Raw genomic sequence first — 20,182 nt, forward strand, 5'->3', positions numbered from 1 at the left:
GTGGGCCACTTTTGGTAAAGCAGAGCTGGCACTGCAGGATGAACGGGATTTAACATTCCTAATCTACCAAAGTGTCATGATCTTTATCTCTGAAGATTCTGTGAGGATTAAGTGCTTAGCCAAGTTCCTGGCACATAAGAATCATCCCATAAATCATGTCTTTATTATTACTAGCCACAATCATTAGAGTCTGAGAATCCTTAACTATACTTTTAACACTGGATCAGGGCAATATGAAACTTCCAGTCCCTAAAGATGTTTTTCTCCGTTATGCATTGAGACAGCTCACACAAGCATTTTCCATTACTTGGGTGAAAAAGCTCTCAAGTATATACACTTATCTTTACTCTGATACACAGAAGTAGGTGACTTGAGTACTTCAGTCATAGGAAGGAATGTTCCGTAAGAAAATCAATTAATTATCCTTCTGGTTCATACCCGATTCATGACTAAAGTTTTAAAATGACAACTATGAGATCTCTGCCTGTGTCTATCTGAATGTATGTCTATGTGTGTATGTTATAGTACAGTATTTTTCTACCTGTGGATGGTATCACCAAAATAATTTGTTAAAGAGCTCTATTTAATTTGCTTAAAAATAAGCCTTTATAAATTGTTTCTAAATCTCAGAGATATAATAAAAGCCCCCATTTTTTTTCAAGTTCATGTGATCTAGGATAATCTTTGGTAAATAAAAGCTAATTTTAAACTTGTTGGTTTAACTAATACAGGTTATGTCTTCAGAGTTATTAGCATTAAATATACTGCAGATAAACAATTTTGTTCTACCTGGTTTACTCGTCAAATGGGCTCAGGTTGTCTCTACTGCCAAGTTTGACAGAAAAAAAAATTTAAGGTAATGACTGCTTTAATGTCTCATGAAATTTTCATGAGTAATCTAAGTATGACTGCTAAAACCAAATGAATTAAATGGATGTAAATGAGATAAGTTTTTAGATAATCTTTTTAGCGCTGATTGTCTTATGATATGTCTATTTAAATAGTTTCCCAAATCTCTTTAGTAACTTACACCCTTAGAATTAAATTAAATGATGAGAATTCATTGAATGTCTAGATCACTTCCAAATAAGAAAAAATACTGAAACATTAATTACCAAACAAGTTTAAGTCTATCTACGTTTGACCTCTTATTACAGAGGACTTAAGATGACTGTGCTACACTGAAGAATTTTGCTTTGAGAAATGTATATTGCTAAAAATCATGAAATTTTCCCATCTGAAGAATGTTAATGTAATAGTTCACAAAGGCTTACTTCTTGGTTTTCACTTAAAATCAAGGTTTCTAAGGGTTAAGAATTCTAATTAATACACGCAATTAAAGCTACCAAAATAACTAGGAAAACATCTCCGTATACACGGAGAACACCACGAAAAGGACCCCCGTCTTTTTGCTGATGCACACATGTATTGAAGACCTCCTGATTCTTTTAAGGTGGAGACAGTATGAGTAGCACTTCTGTGCAAAACAGCGTTTCTGTTTTTGTTTGGATACAGGTTTTCAAAGGAATTGTGTGAAGGCTTGGAGGCCTGACGGGTGAGTCTCCGTACACACCGTAAGATGTGTTTTGGGGGGAAAAAGGCTTGAGGTATGGAAATACATTTTGAGGGAAATTAAAGTGATTTTGTTCTAAAGCAAAGCTGATTCTTTCTAAATGGGAAAGAAAACAAGGGACAAACTAAAATGGACATAGAAAGTTGTTCAAGGGTTTCTTAAAAAAAAGGACTCAAATTTTATGTATGGTTAGGACTAAGATTGGAATGAATCTAATTAAGTAAATGAATTTTAATATCAAAAGTAAGCTGGTATGGGGACTTCTCTGGTGGTCCAGTGGTAAAGAATCCACCTTCCGATGCAGGGGATGCAGGTTCGATCCCTGGTCGGGGAACTAAGATCCCACATGCCGCTGGGCAACTAAGCACATGAGCCACAACTACTGAGCTCGCACGCCTCAACGAGAGAGGCTACGTGCTGCAAACTACAGAGGCCGCGCACTCTGGAACCCGCACGCCACAACTACAGAGCCCACGCACCCTGGAGCCCGCACCCACAGCTAGAGAGAGAAAAAAACCCTGCACACCACAATAAGAAGCCCACGCACCACAATGAAGAGACCACGTGCCACAACTTAGACCCAACGCAGTCAAAAATTAATTTTTTTTTAAAAGTAAGCTGGTGTGAAATTAAAATCTGTTTTTTTTTCTCTGTTAAAAGGACAAAATGGGACTTCCCTGGTGGTCCAGTGGCTTAGACTCCATGCTCCCAATGCAGGGGGCCCAGGTTCAATCCCTGGTCAGGGAACTAGATCCCACGTGCTGCAACTAAAAGATCCCACATGCACAACTAAAGATCCCATGTGCTGCAACTAAGACCTGGCAAAACCAAATAAATAAATACATAAATAAATAAATATTTTTAAAAAATAGGACAGAGTCTTTTTTCAGGTCATTGGTCTACTTTCAATGAGAAACTGCAAACAAAGGTTTTCTTTACCTTTAATGTAATCTATCTAGAAAAATATAGATTCTATATATTTTGTCTTTAACAGGTCTCTGATTACTTAATTAAAAAAAAACTGAGTCTTTTCAATATTAAAAGAGCTAAGGCCTTTTACAACTATTTAACTTTATGTGTTTCCCTGAAAAGTCTTTGTCGCTCTGATTAAATGGATAACTAAGTATGGTTTCACAGTGACCTATGATCCTACTTGACCAAGTGTTTTAAAACCTTTTTGATATTTTTGACAATCTTCCCAAACATCATAATTCTAAATAAAGTCTTATTGACCTAGAAATAACTTTGGAGTTTTCCGAGTTCCTGAAACACCTGAAAAGATTTGTTTTCTCTTCTTATAAAAGACAGATTTAAACTAATTAGGTTAATTGGGTAGGTTAAATTACATAGGGAGCATTGTCAAATAAATGATGTTAAACTTCTTAGGTTATATTGTATGGGTAAATGTTATTAATATAAATGCTTTAAAATTTTAAGAAATTCCTAAAATTTGGACATGTCCTAATGTAACGTCATCAGTCATGATTCTAGTTATTGTCTTAAAATGTTGTGTGTTGGGCTTCCCTGGTGGCGTAGTGGTTGAGAGTCCGCCTGCCGATGCAGGGAACACGGGTTCGTGCCCTGGTCCGGGAAGATCCCACATGCCGCGGAGCGGCTGGGCCCGTGAGCCATGGCCGCTGAGCCTGTGCGTCCGGAGCCTGTGCTCCGCAACGGGAGAGGCCACAGCAGTGAGAGGCCCGCGTACCGCAAAAAAAAAAAAAACACAGAAAATAAAATGTCGTGTGTCACAGAGATAACCAAATTTCCTTGTCAATTCTGTTATAATGAATCAGATCCTAAATAAAGGACATTTTAACGTCTTCTATCATTTACAGACAATTAGTGTTTCATTCAGATGCTTTTATAAAAACTTCCTGCAAGTGTGTTTCACCTTCAGAGAAATTCATAGACAGGAAGCTAACAAGTAATCTAGAATACAACTTTCTGGTGACTTTCAAATTATATCATTAAACTGGATAAAAATTTACAGAATAGAGAAACTGATGACTTCATAAAACTTCTAACAGAAGATTAAGCAGAACAAGAATTACAAAGGACTAAATGAAATGAGGAAAATGATAATTTTTTATGATTTTAAGAACTTGAAACAGTGCAGATTTTTTTAACATTTTGTTTCTTCAAATTTAAGAAAACCTTTTTCTCTTTTCTTTCAAGCTAATTATGACTTACAGCAATTTGGTAAATTATACCTTTGTAAGCAGAATTGAAACATTTATCTTTTTTCTCCCTACCTGATCCTCCAGAATTCAGAAACTCTCAGTGAATATTCTTTTCTTGGCAATATAGTTATTTGCATATGTTCAATAAGAATCTGTTCTCCTTATAACAGGACACAGTTGGAAAATAATTATACTACTAAAGTTTTGACTGGAAGAGCATATTTGAGAGAGACATATACAGACTCAGCTATGACCTGACAACTTTAACGAAATAAGATTGACTCTATGAAGGCAACAAAGCCCTTTGGAGAAACAGCCTGGTACCTTGCTTACAGGGTTCCCAGTGCCTTACCAGGTGAGTAAGGAAGGTCACACTTTCTGGCAGGCCCAGGAACCTCAGGATATTTTAGGGACCTCAAGAAGAGAGGAATTCACCCAAATCTATGGGTACTGCAGGCAAATCCTGATGACAAACGTTTGACTTGGCTTCTTAGCCTCATGAGGCTGTTAAAAGTTCAATCTGGAGGGGGCTTCCCTGGCAGTCCAGTGGTTAAGACTCTGTGCTGCCAATGCAGGGGGCACAGGTTCAGTCCCTAGTTGGGGAACTAAGATCCCACATGCCGGGCAGCTCAGCCAAAAGATTAAAAAAAAAAAAAAGTTCAGTCTAGAGATTCCTTATGAAAAGTTCCAGTAAAGCAGATTTAAAAGAGCCTATATGGTCAACCACTATTCTTGCTGCACTTCTGTAAATAACCAGGCCAAGTTTGTTGAATCTAGACTTATTTTGCAAACAAATTAGCCTTAGTGTGGCTATCTTTGGTAAAAATGAGGGTGATTTTAAAGAAAAAATAAGCTTCAGTAGGAACTAAAATACACACTTGTGGCTATTAGATTCTGGTGCTATTAATTTCCCTTGAGGTTTTGTTATTTTCTGAAAACTGGACTGAACCCTGAATTTTTCTAGTTTCCTCCAATATTTGGCTACAACTCTCCAAACTAACATTTATTTATTTATTTATTTGGCTGTGCTGTGTCTTCATTGCTCTCCGTGGGCAAGCGGGGGCTGCTCTTCGTTGCAGTGCACGGGCTTCTCATTGCGGTGGCTTCTCTTGTTGCGGAGCATGGGCTCTAGGCATGCGGGCTTCAGTAGTTCTGGCACGTGGGCTCAGTAGTTGTGGCTCGCGGGCTCTAGAGCGCAGGCTCAAGAGTTGTGGCGCACGGGCTTAGTTGCTCCGCGGCATGTGGGATCTTCCCGGACCAGGGCTCGAACCCAGGTCCCCTTCATTGGCAGGCAGATTCTTAACCACTGTACCACCAGGGAAGTCCCCAAGCTAGCATTTCTAATTTTCTCCCTCCCTTTTAACTTGGAATCATTGAGAACTAAAACTGTCCTTTTTCCTAAAGTCCTACAAACTGAAGCTAGATGTTTTAAAATAAATTTTGGAAAAATCACCACAATAACTCACGTTTAGACAATCTTCCTCGTGCCTGTTGCTATATGGGCCACTCAGAAAGTTTACCTGAACGTCGGATGACATCATCAAAGACATTCAAACTACAAAAGCTTCAACCCTGAAATCCAGAAATCTTCGCACCTGGCTACCCTGAGAACTCAAAAACTTATCTATAATTTGCTCCAATTATTTTATTTATTTATTTATTTATTTGCAGTATGCGGGCCTCTCACTGTGTGGCCTCTCCCGTTGCGGAGCACAGGCTCCGGACGCGCAGGCTCAGCGGCCATGGCTCACGGGCCTAGCCGCTCTGCAGCATGTGGGATCTTCCAGGACCGGGGCACGAACCCATGTCCTCTGCATCGGCAGGCAGACTCTCAACCACTGCGCCACCAGGGAAGCCCTGCTCCAATTATTAACCATTGTTTTTCTTTTGTCTCCATAGAAAAGTCTCTTATTAAATACCTGCTTGCACCATAGGCCTAACTTTGGGAACCCAACTGCATTACCACCTCCTGAATGCGTTTAACTGAAGTGACATTTGTCAAGACTAAGAGACTTTGAAACGAAACAGCTCAATTTTTTTTTTTTTTTTTGCGGTACGCAGGCCTCTCACTGCCGTGGCCTCTCCCGCCGTGGAGCACAGGCTCCGGACGCACAGGCCCAGCGGCCATGGCCCACGGGCCCAGCCTCTCCGCGGCATGCGGGATCCTCCCGGACCAGGGCACGAACCCACGTCCCCTGCATCGGCAGGCGGACTCCCAACCACTGCGCCACCAGGGAAGCCCCTCAATTTTTAATATGTAAAACTTCCAGGGAAGTTTCAGAGGAGGGAACTATTGGGGCCCAGCCACAGGACACCCCAAAATATGCCTCAGTGGAATTCTGATTATCTTGAATGAATGTTACTTGAGAAACAGCTGGTGAAAAAAAACAATATTAAAAAAGAAGAAAAGAAAACTAACACTCTGACTCCTGTCTTTCCCTATGCAAGTGGGAAATAAATCTAGTGTGTGAAGGTACTCTCCCTATACCAGGAGGATAGAGAGCACCCTTATCAACAGAGTTAGGGAATCCAAGGCTGAGAAAGCTGTATAAACTAACTTTGTTACTTCTTCATTAGTCTGCTACCCCAAGAACAAGCCCCTTTGTTTTGTTAAATTTTTGCAAATAATTGTTTCTTTGTCTAAAAATAATATATAAACAGCCTGCTTCGGTTGCTTGGGGGAGGGGGGAGTCCTATTTCTATGAGAACTTTGTGTGTACAAATTAAATTATTTTCCTGTTAATTCAGATTATTAGACCAGCCAAAAGAACTCAAGAGGGGTTAAGGGGGAAATTTCCCCTCCCCCACACTACCAAGGACTAATTTTTGCTGCTTGAGCACTTAATCATTTGACAACTAATCATACATAGAAACATATAAAAAAGTGTGTCTGCCATCACTGTTGAGGACAGAAATTGGCATTTAGATTAATTTTTTTTTCTTTTCTTTTCTTTTCTTTTTTTTTTTTTGCGGTTCATGGGCCTCTCCCGTTGCAGAGCACAGGCTCCGGATGCGCAGGCTCAGCGGCCATGGCTCCCAGGCCCAGCTGCTCCGCGGCATGTGGGATCTTCCCGGACCGGGGCGCGAACCCGTGTACCCTGCATCGGCAGGCAGACTCTCAACCACTGGGCCACCAGGGAAGCCCAGAAATTGGCATTTAAAACCATGCAAGCAGACTCCCAATTTTCAGTCAGATACGTAAGGACCTTGGAAGACATCACTCTTTCCTAACAACAAATAAAACAGCTGAAGAGACTGAAAATTCAGTAACTTTTCTTAGATCTGTCAGAGAAGTGAGTCCATGGGGCAAACTGCTTCCCCTAAAATTGCACAGATATAGAAAATCACAAGTTAGAGCAGAAACCCACAAACAAGAACCTCTGTGGGAACCAGTGCCAGGGTAGGAGAACCTGAACTGTAACTGATGAACTGCCAGAGGCTCAGAGTGGACAAGTCTGGGAGTTAAACATTCCAAGGGGTTCCCTCTCTTTTGCGAGTTTTACCTCCTGGAGTTCTGCCAGGTTCTCAAAGGAAAGATCAGAGAAAAACCCCCTTGGGCTTCCTGCAGGAAAAGTAACCATTTTGAAACACACCAGAGCATTCTGTTCCTAACAAAGCCTGCCCTCAAGAGAAATTATGTTACCAGAGCCTAACTGATCTAGGGAAAAGGAACTACCTAACTCCAGCCCTCTCCAGCCATCCTGTCTTACCTATGGTTGGGGGTGTGAAGAGAGGCTGAGAAGCACAAAGTGCACAGCCTAGGGCACAAACTCACTTAACAATTGAGACCTAATCATAGGACTATAGAAAGCTTCTCCTCCCTATATCTTACCAGCACGTCGCTAAAGCACTATTTATCAGAGTTCCTTTTACTCAGCACATTCCTGGCTTTCAGCAAAAAATTACAAGGTATAAAGAAGGTAAAAATAAAACAGTTTGGGGGCTTCCCTGGTCGCACAGTGGTTGAGAGTCTGCCTGCCAATGCAGGGGACACGGGTTCGTGCCCCGGTCCGGGAAGATCCCACATGCCGCGGAGTGGCTGGGCCCGTGAGCCATGGCCGCTGAGCCTACGCGTCCAGAGCCTGTGCTCCGCAAGGGGAGAGGCCACAACAGTGAGAGGCCCGCGTACCACAAAAAAAAAAAAAAAAAAAAAAAAAAAAACAGTTTGAAGAGACAGTGCAAGCATCAGAACCAGACTCAGATATGGCAGGGATGCTGGAATTATCAGACCATGAATTTAAAATGACTATGACTAATATGCTAAGGGCTCTAATGGGAAAAGTAGACAAGATGCAAGAACAGATGTGCAATGTAAACAGAGACAGAAATTTTAAGAAATGTTAGAGAACAAAAACACTATAATAGAAATAAAGAGTGCCTTTCATGGGCTTATTAGTAGACTGACACAACTGAGGAAGAATCTCTGAGCCTGAGGATATGTCAATAGAAACTAAAAGCAAAGAGAAAAGACTGAAAAAAAGGGTACAGGATATCTAAGAACTGTGGCACAACTATAAAAGTTGTAACATACACATCATGGGAACATCAAAAGGAGAAGAGGGAAAGGAACAGGAGCAATATTTGAAGCAATAATGACTGAGAATTTCCCCCATATTAAGATCAGACACTAAACCACATGTCTTAGTCAGCTTGGGCTGCTATAACAAGTTACTATAGACTGGATGACTTAATTAAACAATAAACATTTATTTTTCACAGTTCTGGAGGCTGAGAAGTACAAGATCAAGGTGCCAGGAGATTTGGTTCCAATGAAAAACTGTGTCCTGGTTTGTAGGTGGACATCTTCTTGCTGTATCCTCCCATGGCAGACAGTAAAGAGAGTGAGAGCAAGCTCTCATAGCTCTTGTTCTAAGAGCACTAATCCCACTTATGAAGGCTCCACCCTCATGACCTAATTACTCCTCACTCAAAGACCCCCCCCACCTGTTAATACCATCACAAGTGGGTTAGGATTTCAACATATGAATTTGGGGGGGGGGGACAGAAACATTCAGTCCATAACATCACAAAACCGCGGGAAGCTCAGAGAACACCAGGCAGGATGAATGCCAAATAAACTACACCTAGGCATATCATATTCAAACTGCAGAAAATCAAAGACAAACAAAAAAATCTTGAACGAAGCCATAGGAAAAGGGCATCTTACCTATAGAGAAGCAAAGAATTACTTCCTACTGCTCCTCAGAAACCATGTAAACCAGAAGAAGGTACAGGAAAATATTTTAAATGTTGAGAGAGAAAAAAAAAAACAACCTAAAATTCTGTACCCTGCAAAATTATCCTTCAAAAACGAAGAAATAAAGACTTTCTTAAACAAACACTGAGGGAATTTGTGACCAGTACATCTGCCTTGCAGGAAATGTTAAAAAGAAGTTCTTTAGAGAGAAGGAAATTGATATAGGTCAGAAACTTGGACCTACATAAAGAAAGAACATTAGAGAAAGAATAAGTGAAGGTAAATAAAAACCTTTTATCAAAAAAAAAAAAGAGAGAGAGAAAAATACCGTATGCTAACACATATATATGGAATTTTAAAAAGAGGTACTGATGAACCTAGTGGCAGGGCAGGAATAAAGACGCAGATGTAGAGAACAGACTTCAGGGCACAGAGGGGGAGGGGAAGCTGGGACGAAGTGAGAGAGTGGCATGGACATATATACACTACCAAATGTAAAATAGATAGCTAGTGGGAAGCAGCCACATAGCACAGGGAGATCAGCTCAGTGCTTTGTGACCACCTAGAGGGGTGGGATAGGGAGGGTGGGAGGGAGACACAAGAGGGAGGAGATACGGGGATATATGTATATGTATAGCTGATTCACTTTGTTATACAGCAGAAACTAGCACACCATTGTAAGGCAATTATACTCCAATAATGATGTTAAAAAAAAACAAAAAAAACTTTTATCTTTCTTATTCTTTTTTTTTTTTTTTTTTTTTTTTTGCTGTACACGGGCCTCTCACTGTTGTGGCTTCTCCCGTTGCGGAGCACAGGCTGCGGACGCGCAAGCTCAGCGGCCACAGCTCACGGGCCCAGCTGCTCCGCGGCATGTGGGATCTTCCCAGACCGGGGCACGAACCCATGTCCCCTGCATCGGCAGGCGGACTCTCAACCACTGCGCCACCAGGGAAGCCCGCTTTCTTATTCTTAATAGTCTAACAGATAACAGAATATCAACAATGATACAAGGGATGGGAGGGAGGAATCAGGAATATTTTGTTATTATAAGGTACTTACACAACCCAAGAAGTGGTACAGTGTTATCTGAAAGTGAACTAGGATTAGTTGTATATGGCAAATTTGAGGGCAACCACTAAAAAAAGTTTTAAAAAGACTGTAATTGATATGCTAAGAAAGGAGAGAAAATGGAATCATATAAAACACTCAATTAAGACCACAAGTTGCAGAAAAAGAGTGGAAGACGAAAACAGTAACATAGAACAAGGGTAATGAATAGAAAACAATAATAAATATGGTATATATTAATCAAAATATATTAATAATCGCTTCAAACATCAATGGTCTAAACACAACAATTAAAAGACAGAAATAGTCAAAATGTATCAAACAATAAGATTCAACTACATGTTGCCTAAAAAATCCCCACTCTAAATATATAGATGCATATATATTTAAAAATAAATGGTTAAAGAAAGATATACCATGCTAACACTAATCAAAGGAAAGTAGGAGTACCTATATTAATTTCAGACAGAGCTGACTTCAAAGCAAGGAAAATTACCAGGGATAAAACGTGACACTCCACAATGATAACAGGGTCAATTCTCCAAGAAGTCATAACAATCTTTAATGCCTATGTACCTAACAACAGAGCATCAAAACACACGAAGCAAAGCTGATAGAACTGCAAGGAGAAACAGATAAAACCACAACTGTAGTTGAAGACTTTAATACCCCTCTGTCAGAATGGACATTTCCGGCAGGCAAAAATTAAGGAAATTCATAGTTGAATGCAACAGCACCATCAATCAACTGGATATAATCGACGTCTAGAGACTACTTCCTCCAGAAATAGCAGATCACACATTCTTCTCAAGCTTACATGGAACACTCACCAAGACAGATCACATTCTGGGTCATAAAACAGACTTTAATAATTTTAAAAGAACAGAAATCATACAATGCCTGCACTCAGACCACAATGAATTTAAACTAGAAGTCAATAACAGAAAGACAGCTACAAAATCTGAAAATATTTGGAAATTAAACAACGCAGTCTTACTTTATTTAGTTTAATTAAAATATAGTTGGCATGCAATATTATGTTAGTTTCAGGTGTACTACATGGTGATTTGACATTTGCATACATTATGAAATGATGACCACAATAAGTCTAGTAACCGGCTGTCCCCATTCGAAGTTATTATAATATTGTTGACCATATTCTTTATGCTGTATATTACATCCCCATGGTTTATTCATTTTATGACTGGAAGTTTGTACCTCTTAATCCCCTTCACCAATTTCTCACCATCCAGCACCCTTTCCTCTGGCAACCACCTGTTTCTTCTCTGTATCGATGAGTCGGTTTTTCTTCTGTTTGTATTAAACACTACGTTTTAAATAACATATATAGGTAAAGAAGAAATCTCAAGAGATATTTAAAAGATTTTGAACTAAATGAAAATGAAAATACAACTTATCAAAACTTGTGGAATGCAGCAAAAGCAGAGCTTAGAAGAGAATTTATAGCATTGAATGTATTAATTTTAGCAAGGAAGAAAGATCTAAAATGGGTCATCTGAGTGTCAACCTTAGGAAACTAGAAAAAGAAGAGAAAATTAAATACAAAGCAGAGAAAAGGAAAAAGTAAAATTCAGGACTTCTCTGGCTGTCCAGTGGTTAAGACTCTGTGCTTCCAATGCAGGGGGCCCAGGTTCGATCCCTGGTCAGGGAACTAAGATCCCACGTGCCACAGGGTGGCCAAAAAAAAAGAAAGAAAAGAAAAGAAAAAGTGAAATTAGAGCAGAAATAATGAAGTTGAAAACAGGAAATCAATAGAGAAAATCAATGAAGAACCAAGGCACATACTGGAAGAAAATACCTACAAAAGATATATCTAATAAAGGATTATTATACAAAATATACAGAGAACTCTTAAAACTCAATACTAAGAGGACAAAAGACTCCATTAAAAAATGCGCCAAACACCTGAACAAATACCTCACCAAAGAAGATATACAGATGGCAAATAAGCATATGAAAAGATGTGCCACATCATGTTATTATGGAACTGCAAATTAAAACAAGAATGAGGTACCACTACACACCTGTTAAAAAGGCCAAACTCTAGGGAATTCCCTGGTGGTCCAGTGGTTAGGACTCTGCACATTCACTGCCAGAGCCCGGGTTCAATCCCTGGTCAGGGAACTAAGATCCTGCACGCTGCGTGGCGCAACCAAAAATAAAAAAATTCCAAACTCTAAAACACTGACAACATCAAATGCTGTCCAAGAACTTTCATTCATTGCTGGTGGGAATTCAAATTGGTACAGCTACTTTGGAAGACAGTTTCACAGTTTCTTACAAAACTAAACATACACTTACCACGGGATCTAGCAATCACGTTCCTCAGGATTTACCCAAATGAGTCGAAAACTTAGGTCCTCACCAAAACCTGAACACAGATGTTCATAGCAGCTCTAGTCATAACTGCCAGAACTTGGAAGCAGCCAACATGTCCTTCAGTAGGTGAATGGATAAATAAACTGTGGTACATCCAGACAATGGAATATTATTCAGTGTCAAAAAGAAATGAGCTATCAAGCTGTGAAAAGACATGGAGGAAACAAATGCATGTTACTAAGTGAAAGAAGCCACTCTGGAAAGGCCACATACTGTATGCTTCCAACTACATGACCTTCAGGGAAAGGCAAAAGTATGCAGACAGTAAAAAGTCAGTGGTTGCCAGGGCAGCAGGAAGGAATGTGGAGCACAGAGGATTTTGAGGGCAGTGCAACTCTTCTGTGTGACACCACAGTGGTGGATACCTTTGTCGAAGTCAAATCGAAGTAGATGCATAGAATGTACACCACCAAGAGTAAACCCTAATGTAAACTATGGACTTGGGGTGATGATGTGTCAATGCAGGTTCACTGACTGGAACAAATGCACCACTCCGATGGGGAATATCACTAATGGAGGAGCGTGTGTTCGAGGTAGTGAGCAGAGGACATATGGAAAATCTCTGTACCTTCCACTCAATTCTGCTACAAACCTAAAACTGCTCGTTTAAAGAATCTATTTAAAAAAAAAAGTTAAGGGGAAAAATTACTTTGAAAGTTGTGATCACACAGGTAAAACCATAAATGCATACCCAGTATTCTAATAATATAATAATATTAATAATCTAATAATATTTAGAATAATAAATATTCTAAAAATGTATGGCCCTAAAAGATAGCAAGAATATGAAAGAATGAAGAATTTCATTAAGTCCAAAAAGCTTTAAATTTAGACCAAAATAAACAATTAGATTAAGGTCCCTCTGCCACAATTAAAAAAAAGAAAGCACTGTCCTGTCAATGTTTAAACTAGCGTAAATTACAGACTTCATTCAGCAATTAGAAGAATTAGCTAATATGTAACCTAAATGCAGGGATATCACAATAACTCACCTTGAAGTTACCTAGTCAACCACAATTCAAAGTCAGGGCAAAAACTCAGCCTCTGCAGAAAACTCCAGTTCCAGGTCACGCTACCTTACCAGCTAAGATATCTGCCAACAGTGTTAGGGGTGACGTAGTTTCCTTAGTGTTAAAGCATCTTTCATTCTAGGAAGAACTGGAATTAATCCTAGAAATGTTTAAGATAATCAAATATGTGTTAATACTTTGATATTAAAGAATTTTTATCTATTTGCTATTTTATAAATTTACATTATTTAATAGAATTTGGTCCATTAGTCCACTTTCAAATGTGTAATTAAATAAGTGATTTAGGTTTTTGGGAACTCCATAGTGTTGAAGACCCAGGAAGAGTTAATAAAAATTATCCTTTTAATATAGTTCAGTACCTTTGACAGATTTCTCCACTGGATGCTGAGGAGTGTAGCAGAAGTCTCTGCTAGAGCATCAGGCCTGAAACCTACTTGTTACACATTAAAAAAAACTGCTTTGAGAACTGCAGTGTAAGGAGAAAACAAACTTTCTCCCCACAGCTGTAGCACAGTACCTGGCACTTGGTAAACCCAGTTAACATTAATAAATGAATGAAGACGTTCATGATTTAGTTGAGGGGATAAGATATAAACATCCCAAAGTTAAATGATAATAGGAGACAGTGATTTTGAAGACATACAAGAGGCAGTAAGTGGTAAGTTGCCAAATAAATGGAAGTGACAATAAGTGTTAAGAACTCAAAGTAGGAGACTGCTGTAGGCTACAGGGGTCAAAAAGCCTTTATGGAGGAGGCTGGTCTTTAAGAACCTTGGCCTTGAAAAATATATTAGGTTTGAAGATGTAAGAATGGGGAAAGGTCTGGGAAACAGACAGAAGACTGTGTCAAAGGGATTTAAGCGAGAAAATAACAGAGATGATTTTAAGATGTGCGTTGATCCTCTCACACTGCAGCCCAGCTGTTTACAAAAGAAGAGTGGGGAAAGGCCTCTTAGGTCCAGGCTGTGACGGCTGTTTTTCCCAGGCTCAGGAGTTTGGACCTGATTCTTTCCATAGGGAGAAAAATGAATGGGTTTTCAACAGTAACGATAGATGAAAGAGTTTGGTGGCTCTAGAATAAAGATTATACTAGGGACAAGGTGTAAGATGGTTTAAGTTAGACTAAAGAAGTGAGCACTGTTGGCAGAGAATACAGTATTTAGAAAACAGTCCAGATATAAAGGAATAAACGGTCAGCTAAACTAAGTTCACAGGTTTTAGAAAGACATACATTTCTGAAGCACTGTAAAGGAAGAAGTGATGGGACAGGGTACAACATTGAAAGGGAAGAGAAAAGTATGTTGGTGAAAGTGAAGGAAGAGAGTAAATTTTCAGAATGAAGTATGCATCTGTGGGTTGTTTATATTTTTATATATATATATTTTTTATACCAAGTGAGTTGGAATCAGTGTGTATATCAGAAGGCAGTGTGAAAAAAGTTTAGACCCCTACTTTTCCAAGACAGAAAAGAATCTTTGCAACTGAAAATGTAATTGAAGCACATGCCCAAGGGGTTTAATGCTTATGTTTTTTGTTTGTTTGTTTGTTTTTTGCGGTATGCGGGCCTCTCACTGTTGTGGCCTCTCCCGTTGTGCAGCACAGGCTCCAGACGCGCAGGCTCAGCGGCCACGGCTCACGGGCCTACCCGCTCCACAGCACGTGGGATCTTCCCGGACTGGGGCACGAACCCGTGTCTCCTGCATTGGCAGGCGGACTCTCAACCACTGCGCCACCAGGGAAGCCCAATGCTTATGTATTTTTAAGACTAGAATCCTGGCTTTACCAAATAAACTGAGAAAAAGTCAAGCAACCCAGATCTTGAGGGGTAATGTGCATGGTGATGACCTGGTACGCTGCAGCCTGCTGGGGTCTTTGGAAGACTTTTCAACCGTTTTGTAGAGAAGAGCCCGAGACACAAACGGCTTTGGTGATTGTGCTTCAGGAAAGAGGACAAGCTGTCAAGTTCTCTGCCAGTGGAAGTTGAAGGAAACAGAACTAAAGGAATTGTTTGGCCATTTCCTAATGCATCCCAGCTGGTAGACGTGCTTCGGGAAAGGGTGAACAGCTCCTGGCCGAGGGGGAAGCAGCTTTAGGAAAGCAAAGCCAAGGCAAAGAATTGGCAGCACACTTAGGGAGCTGAGTAGCACTGTTCAGGCCAGCCTGGCCTTCCTGTTCCGTGGAATCACAAACATATTTTGTATTTCACTGACAAATACTGCAGCAGCTGAAGACCTGGATTTCAAGTCTATTTCCATGCAAAACCAACTGTTCTTAAAATTATGAAAACAAATACTCCTATCATCTTTGTTGTGGTGCATGGGCTTATTGCGGTGGTTTCTCTTGCAGAGCACGGGCTGTAGGTGCGCGGGCTTCAGTAGTTGTGGCATGCAGGCTCTAGAGCGCAGGCTCAGTAGTTGTGGCACACGGGCTTAGCTGCTCTGCAGCATGTGGGATCTTCCTAAACCAGGGATCAAACCTGTGTCCCCTGCATTGGCAGGTGGATTCTTAACCACTGTGCCACCAGGGAAGTCCCAAGAAGTATGGGAAGTTAGAGAACACTTTAGACTACTTTCAAATGACCAAGATAATTTGGGATAGAGCAATTCTCTTACTTGAAGATATAGTCAAACTAAGATCGCACTGGGGGGAGAAATGGGATAGGAAATAAATATAATTAGGGAGGTGGGGTGCAGAGGAAAGTCTTTCTTGATCTTCTCTTCAAGATAAGAGCAAGTTTGGTCACTTCTAATCTGCCTGTGTGTCATAAGTATTGTAGTGATCTTTGGGAATGAGAGACTTTAGTGTAGAGCTAGTTCATAATTAAATTGGCCATGCTCATACTGTGCAGGGCGTATGTCCCAGTTTGCACAGGAAAGTCCCAGTTTACACATGTAGCTCCAAGTGATTATTAATCGTGCCCCCTCACTCAAAGTAAACGTGGTTGCCCTAGCTTTAGGTAAGAACAAAAATAATCCTTCACTAGGCTCTGGTGCCCTCTTGTGATTAAAGCATAAAAAGTCATTACAGGGGCTCCCCGGGGCTCCCCTGGTGGCGCAGTCATTAAGAATCTGCCTGCCAATTCAGGGGACCCAGGTTCAATCCCTGGTCCGGGAAGATCCCACATGCTGTGGAGCAACAAAGCCTGTGCGCCACAACTACTGAGCCTGTGCTCTAGAGCCGCGAGCCACAACTACTGAGCCTGTGTGCCTAGAGCCCGTGCTCCGCAACAAGAGAAGCCACAGCAGTGAGAAGCCTGCACACTGCAATGAAGAGTAGCCCCCGCTCACTGCAACTAGAGAAAGCCTGTGCGCAGCAACGAAGCCAACACAGCCGAAAATTAATTATTTTTTAAAAGTCATTACAGAAACAAAAGAGCTTTCTTCTGAAAGAAGAAACCACTGCAAAATGTGAACATCCCAAAGTGGATCATCTACTAACTTTCCTCCATATCTCAGCTTTGAATTTCATGTCACCAGACTTTATCACTGACTACTCTCCATGGCTGCTGCTTTCTTTGGACTCCAGGACCTCTTCCCCCATTAATCAGTAACTGGCGCACTGGCAGTCTCTCTAACACTACTTCTGTCTTAACCTCTTGGTGAATTCAACATGCTCATAAGTGATTTTTCTAGCATGCTGGCCTCTGCCTACCTTGAACTTCTCTCCTCCAGTGTTCTTGTTCTCCACCCTGCTTCAGCTATACACCTCCAGGGCATGCCATGGACATAGTCATTACCAATCTCATTTTATGCGTCTTGCTCTCTGACCACCATAGCTCCTTCTAGTAACCCAACTCTAACAAACCCCCCACAAGGACCTATAATCATTAACTTCACAAATATTTCACTCTGCCTCATCCCTACTGGTATCTTTAATCCCCATACCAGCTGAAATTCCATGATCATTCATTATGATAATACCCTTGCAAACACCCTCAACTCCCTTGGTCCTCTTTTGTGTTGCCACTTGCTTGGCAAAACCAGAATCTCTAGTTAAATTCAAACCTCCCCCACTCTGTGCCTGCACCCCTGCACCTGAATATGGGTGGAGAAAAACACATAAAAATTATGATTTGTCTGATTTTAAATTCATGATAATGAATCTTAATGCTGGGACTCTGAATGGACCCTAGCAACTCACACTCAGAGCCCATAGCTTCAGAGAACCTAGTAGCAGAAGGGGAAGTGGCACACATGACTCCGGCCTCCCAACTGCACGAGCGCCCATGGCCACAGGTAACTGGGCAGCAGCGGCAATGGGGCCTGGGACACCGTTCCTGCATTGGTTGAGGGACTCATGACCCCAGCCCCTGCACCCGTCATCCGCAGTAGTAGAGCCTGCAAACCTTACAACACCAGACATGGTAGGGATACCTGCTTGACCCCAGCTCCCCTCCCAATGTCTCCCTCCCCCCGACTGTGAAGCCTGTGTCTCAAGGGATCCTGGATGCAAGGAAAGAGCCCACCATCCCAGTGACAAGAGCAGTTCTGGCAGAAACAAGGCAATAACCACCCCAGAGGAACAAGAAGTGACAACAAAGGCATGGAGCCACACCTCTTACAGAGACAGCTGAGAATGGAAACTGCTAAATCTCAAATATGACCAGAGGCAGCTCAGGTGAAAGAAACCATAAACTTGTATGATACCACCATCTACTGGAAAACAAAAGAAAGGACTCTAACAGCTAACCTGTCAAGAGGAATACTTCATCAAGCAACATGAAGAACCACAGTAACACTGTACCATGAAAAGAAAATGACAATTTTCCAGAAACCAAACTTAAAAGTCATGAATATTGTGATCTAACTGATAGAGAATTTGAAACAGCTGTCTTGAAGAAACTCAACGAGGTACAAGAAAACTCAGAAAGGCAGTTTAATGAGCTCAGGAATAAAATTAATGAACAGAACGAATACTTTACCAAAGAAACTGAACCTCTAAAAGAGAACCAAATTCTGGAGCTGAAGAACACAATAAACGCGATGAAGAATGTATTAGAAAGCATTGGAAATTGAGCAGATCATATGGAAGAGGGAATTAGTGAGCTTAAAGATAGAAATCTGGAAATCATACGAGCAGAAGAAGAGAGAGAAATAAGATATAAATATATTAGGCAATTCTTTGAGAGATATCCAAACTCTTTTGGGAAAGGCAACATTAGGATAATGGGCACCCCAGAAGGAGAAAAGAGAGAGAAGGGAGCAGAGAAATTATTTAAAGACATAATAGGTGAGGACTTTCCAAACATGGTAAAGGAACTGGACATACAAATCTATGAAGCTAAGAAAATACCTGAGTACCTCAATGCAAAAGACCTTCTTCAAGACACATTATATTAAAACTGTCAAAAGTCAATGATTAAAAAAAAAAAAGAATTTTAAGGACAACCAGAGAAAAAAGGATGGTAACCTACAAAGGAACCCCTATTATAATATCAGCAGATCTCTCAGCAGAAAACCTACAGGCCAGGAAGGAGTGCAAGGGCATTCTCAGATACTGAAAGATAAAAGCTGTCAGTCAAGAACACTCCACCCAGCACTTACCTTTCATATATGAAGAAGAAATAATTTCCCAGACAAACAAATCTGATGGAGTTCATCATCAGTAGACTGCCTTACAAGAAACGTTGAAAGGAGCTTTTCCACCAGAAACAAAATGGCAGAAATACACAAAATTTTAAGCAAGGTGATAAACAGAACTAGAAAATTGTAACTCTTTATCAGAAAAGGTTTTTAAACACTTAATTATGGTAAAAGGGTTAAAGGGAGAAAAAAAGAAAGCAGAAAAATAACTAACTATCTCAGTATGGTAAAAAACACAACATAAAAAGCTATAATTTGAAATAACAAAAACATAAAGGTAAATGAAAACAAAATGCTATCAGCAGAAAAAGCACTACTTTATCTATGAGACTTTTTATACAAACCTCAGGGTAACCACAAAACATAAACATAGAGCAGAGACACGAAACATAGAAAAAGAGAAAACTCAGAAAAATATCACAGAAAACCACCCAACTAAAATGGCAGACAGAAACACAAGAAAATAGAAACAATGGAGATATAGAGCAAACAGAAAATAAAAGATTAAATGGCAGTACTAAGGCCTCATCTATCAATAATCACCCTAAATGTAAATAGATTGAATTCACCGATCAAAAGACACAGAATGGCTGGATAGATTTTAAAAAAGACCCTAGTATATGTTGCCTCCAGGAGACACCTCAGGTCTAAAGACAAACACAGGCTAAAAGTGAGGGGATGGAAGATGATAGCTCAAGCCAATAGAAAGCATGTATAAACATACTCACATCAGACAAAATAGACTTCAGGCCCAAAAGGTAATAAAAGACCAAAATGGACAGTATAAAGGAAACAATTCATCAAGAAGTCATAATAGTGATCAATATATATGTACCTAACACAGGAGCACCAAAATAGATTTAAAAAAATTATTAACAGACTAAAGGGAGAAATTGATCACAACAAAATAATGTAGGAGACGTTAACACCCTACTTACATCAATGGATAGATTATCCAAACAGAAAGTCAACAAGGAAACAACAGCCTTAAATGAAAATTTAGACCAGATGGATTTGATAGACTTGTACAGAACACTCCATCGAAATGCAGCAGAATGCACACTCTTCTCAAGTGCTCATGGAATGTTCTCAAAAATAGACCACATGTTGGGACACAGAATAGTCTCAATAAACTCAAGAAGACTAAA

At 40.3% G+C, this 20,182-nt stretch overlaps 1 protein-coding gene across 7 annotated transcripts in view; it reads right to left on the minus strand.

Annotated features, from left to right (window-relative positions):
* The window catches only part of ABCG2 (ATP binding cassette subfamily G member 2 (JR blood group)), a 142,134-nt gene that overhangs the window by 96,480 nt on the left and 25,472 nt on the right, over positions 1–20,182 (minus strand). The gene's annotated exons all lie outside the window — the stretch shown is intronic.

Source organism: Mesoplodon bidens, assembly GCF_964165515.1.
Source record: "Mesoplodon bidens genome assembly, chromosome: 1".
Lineage (NCBI taxonomy): Eukaryota > Metazoa > Chordata > Mammalia > Artiodactyla > Ziphiidae > Mesoplodon > Mesoplodon bidens.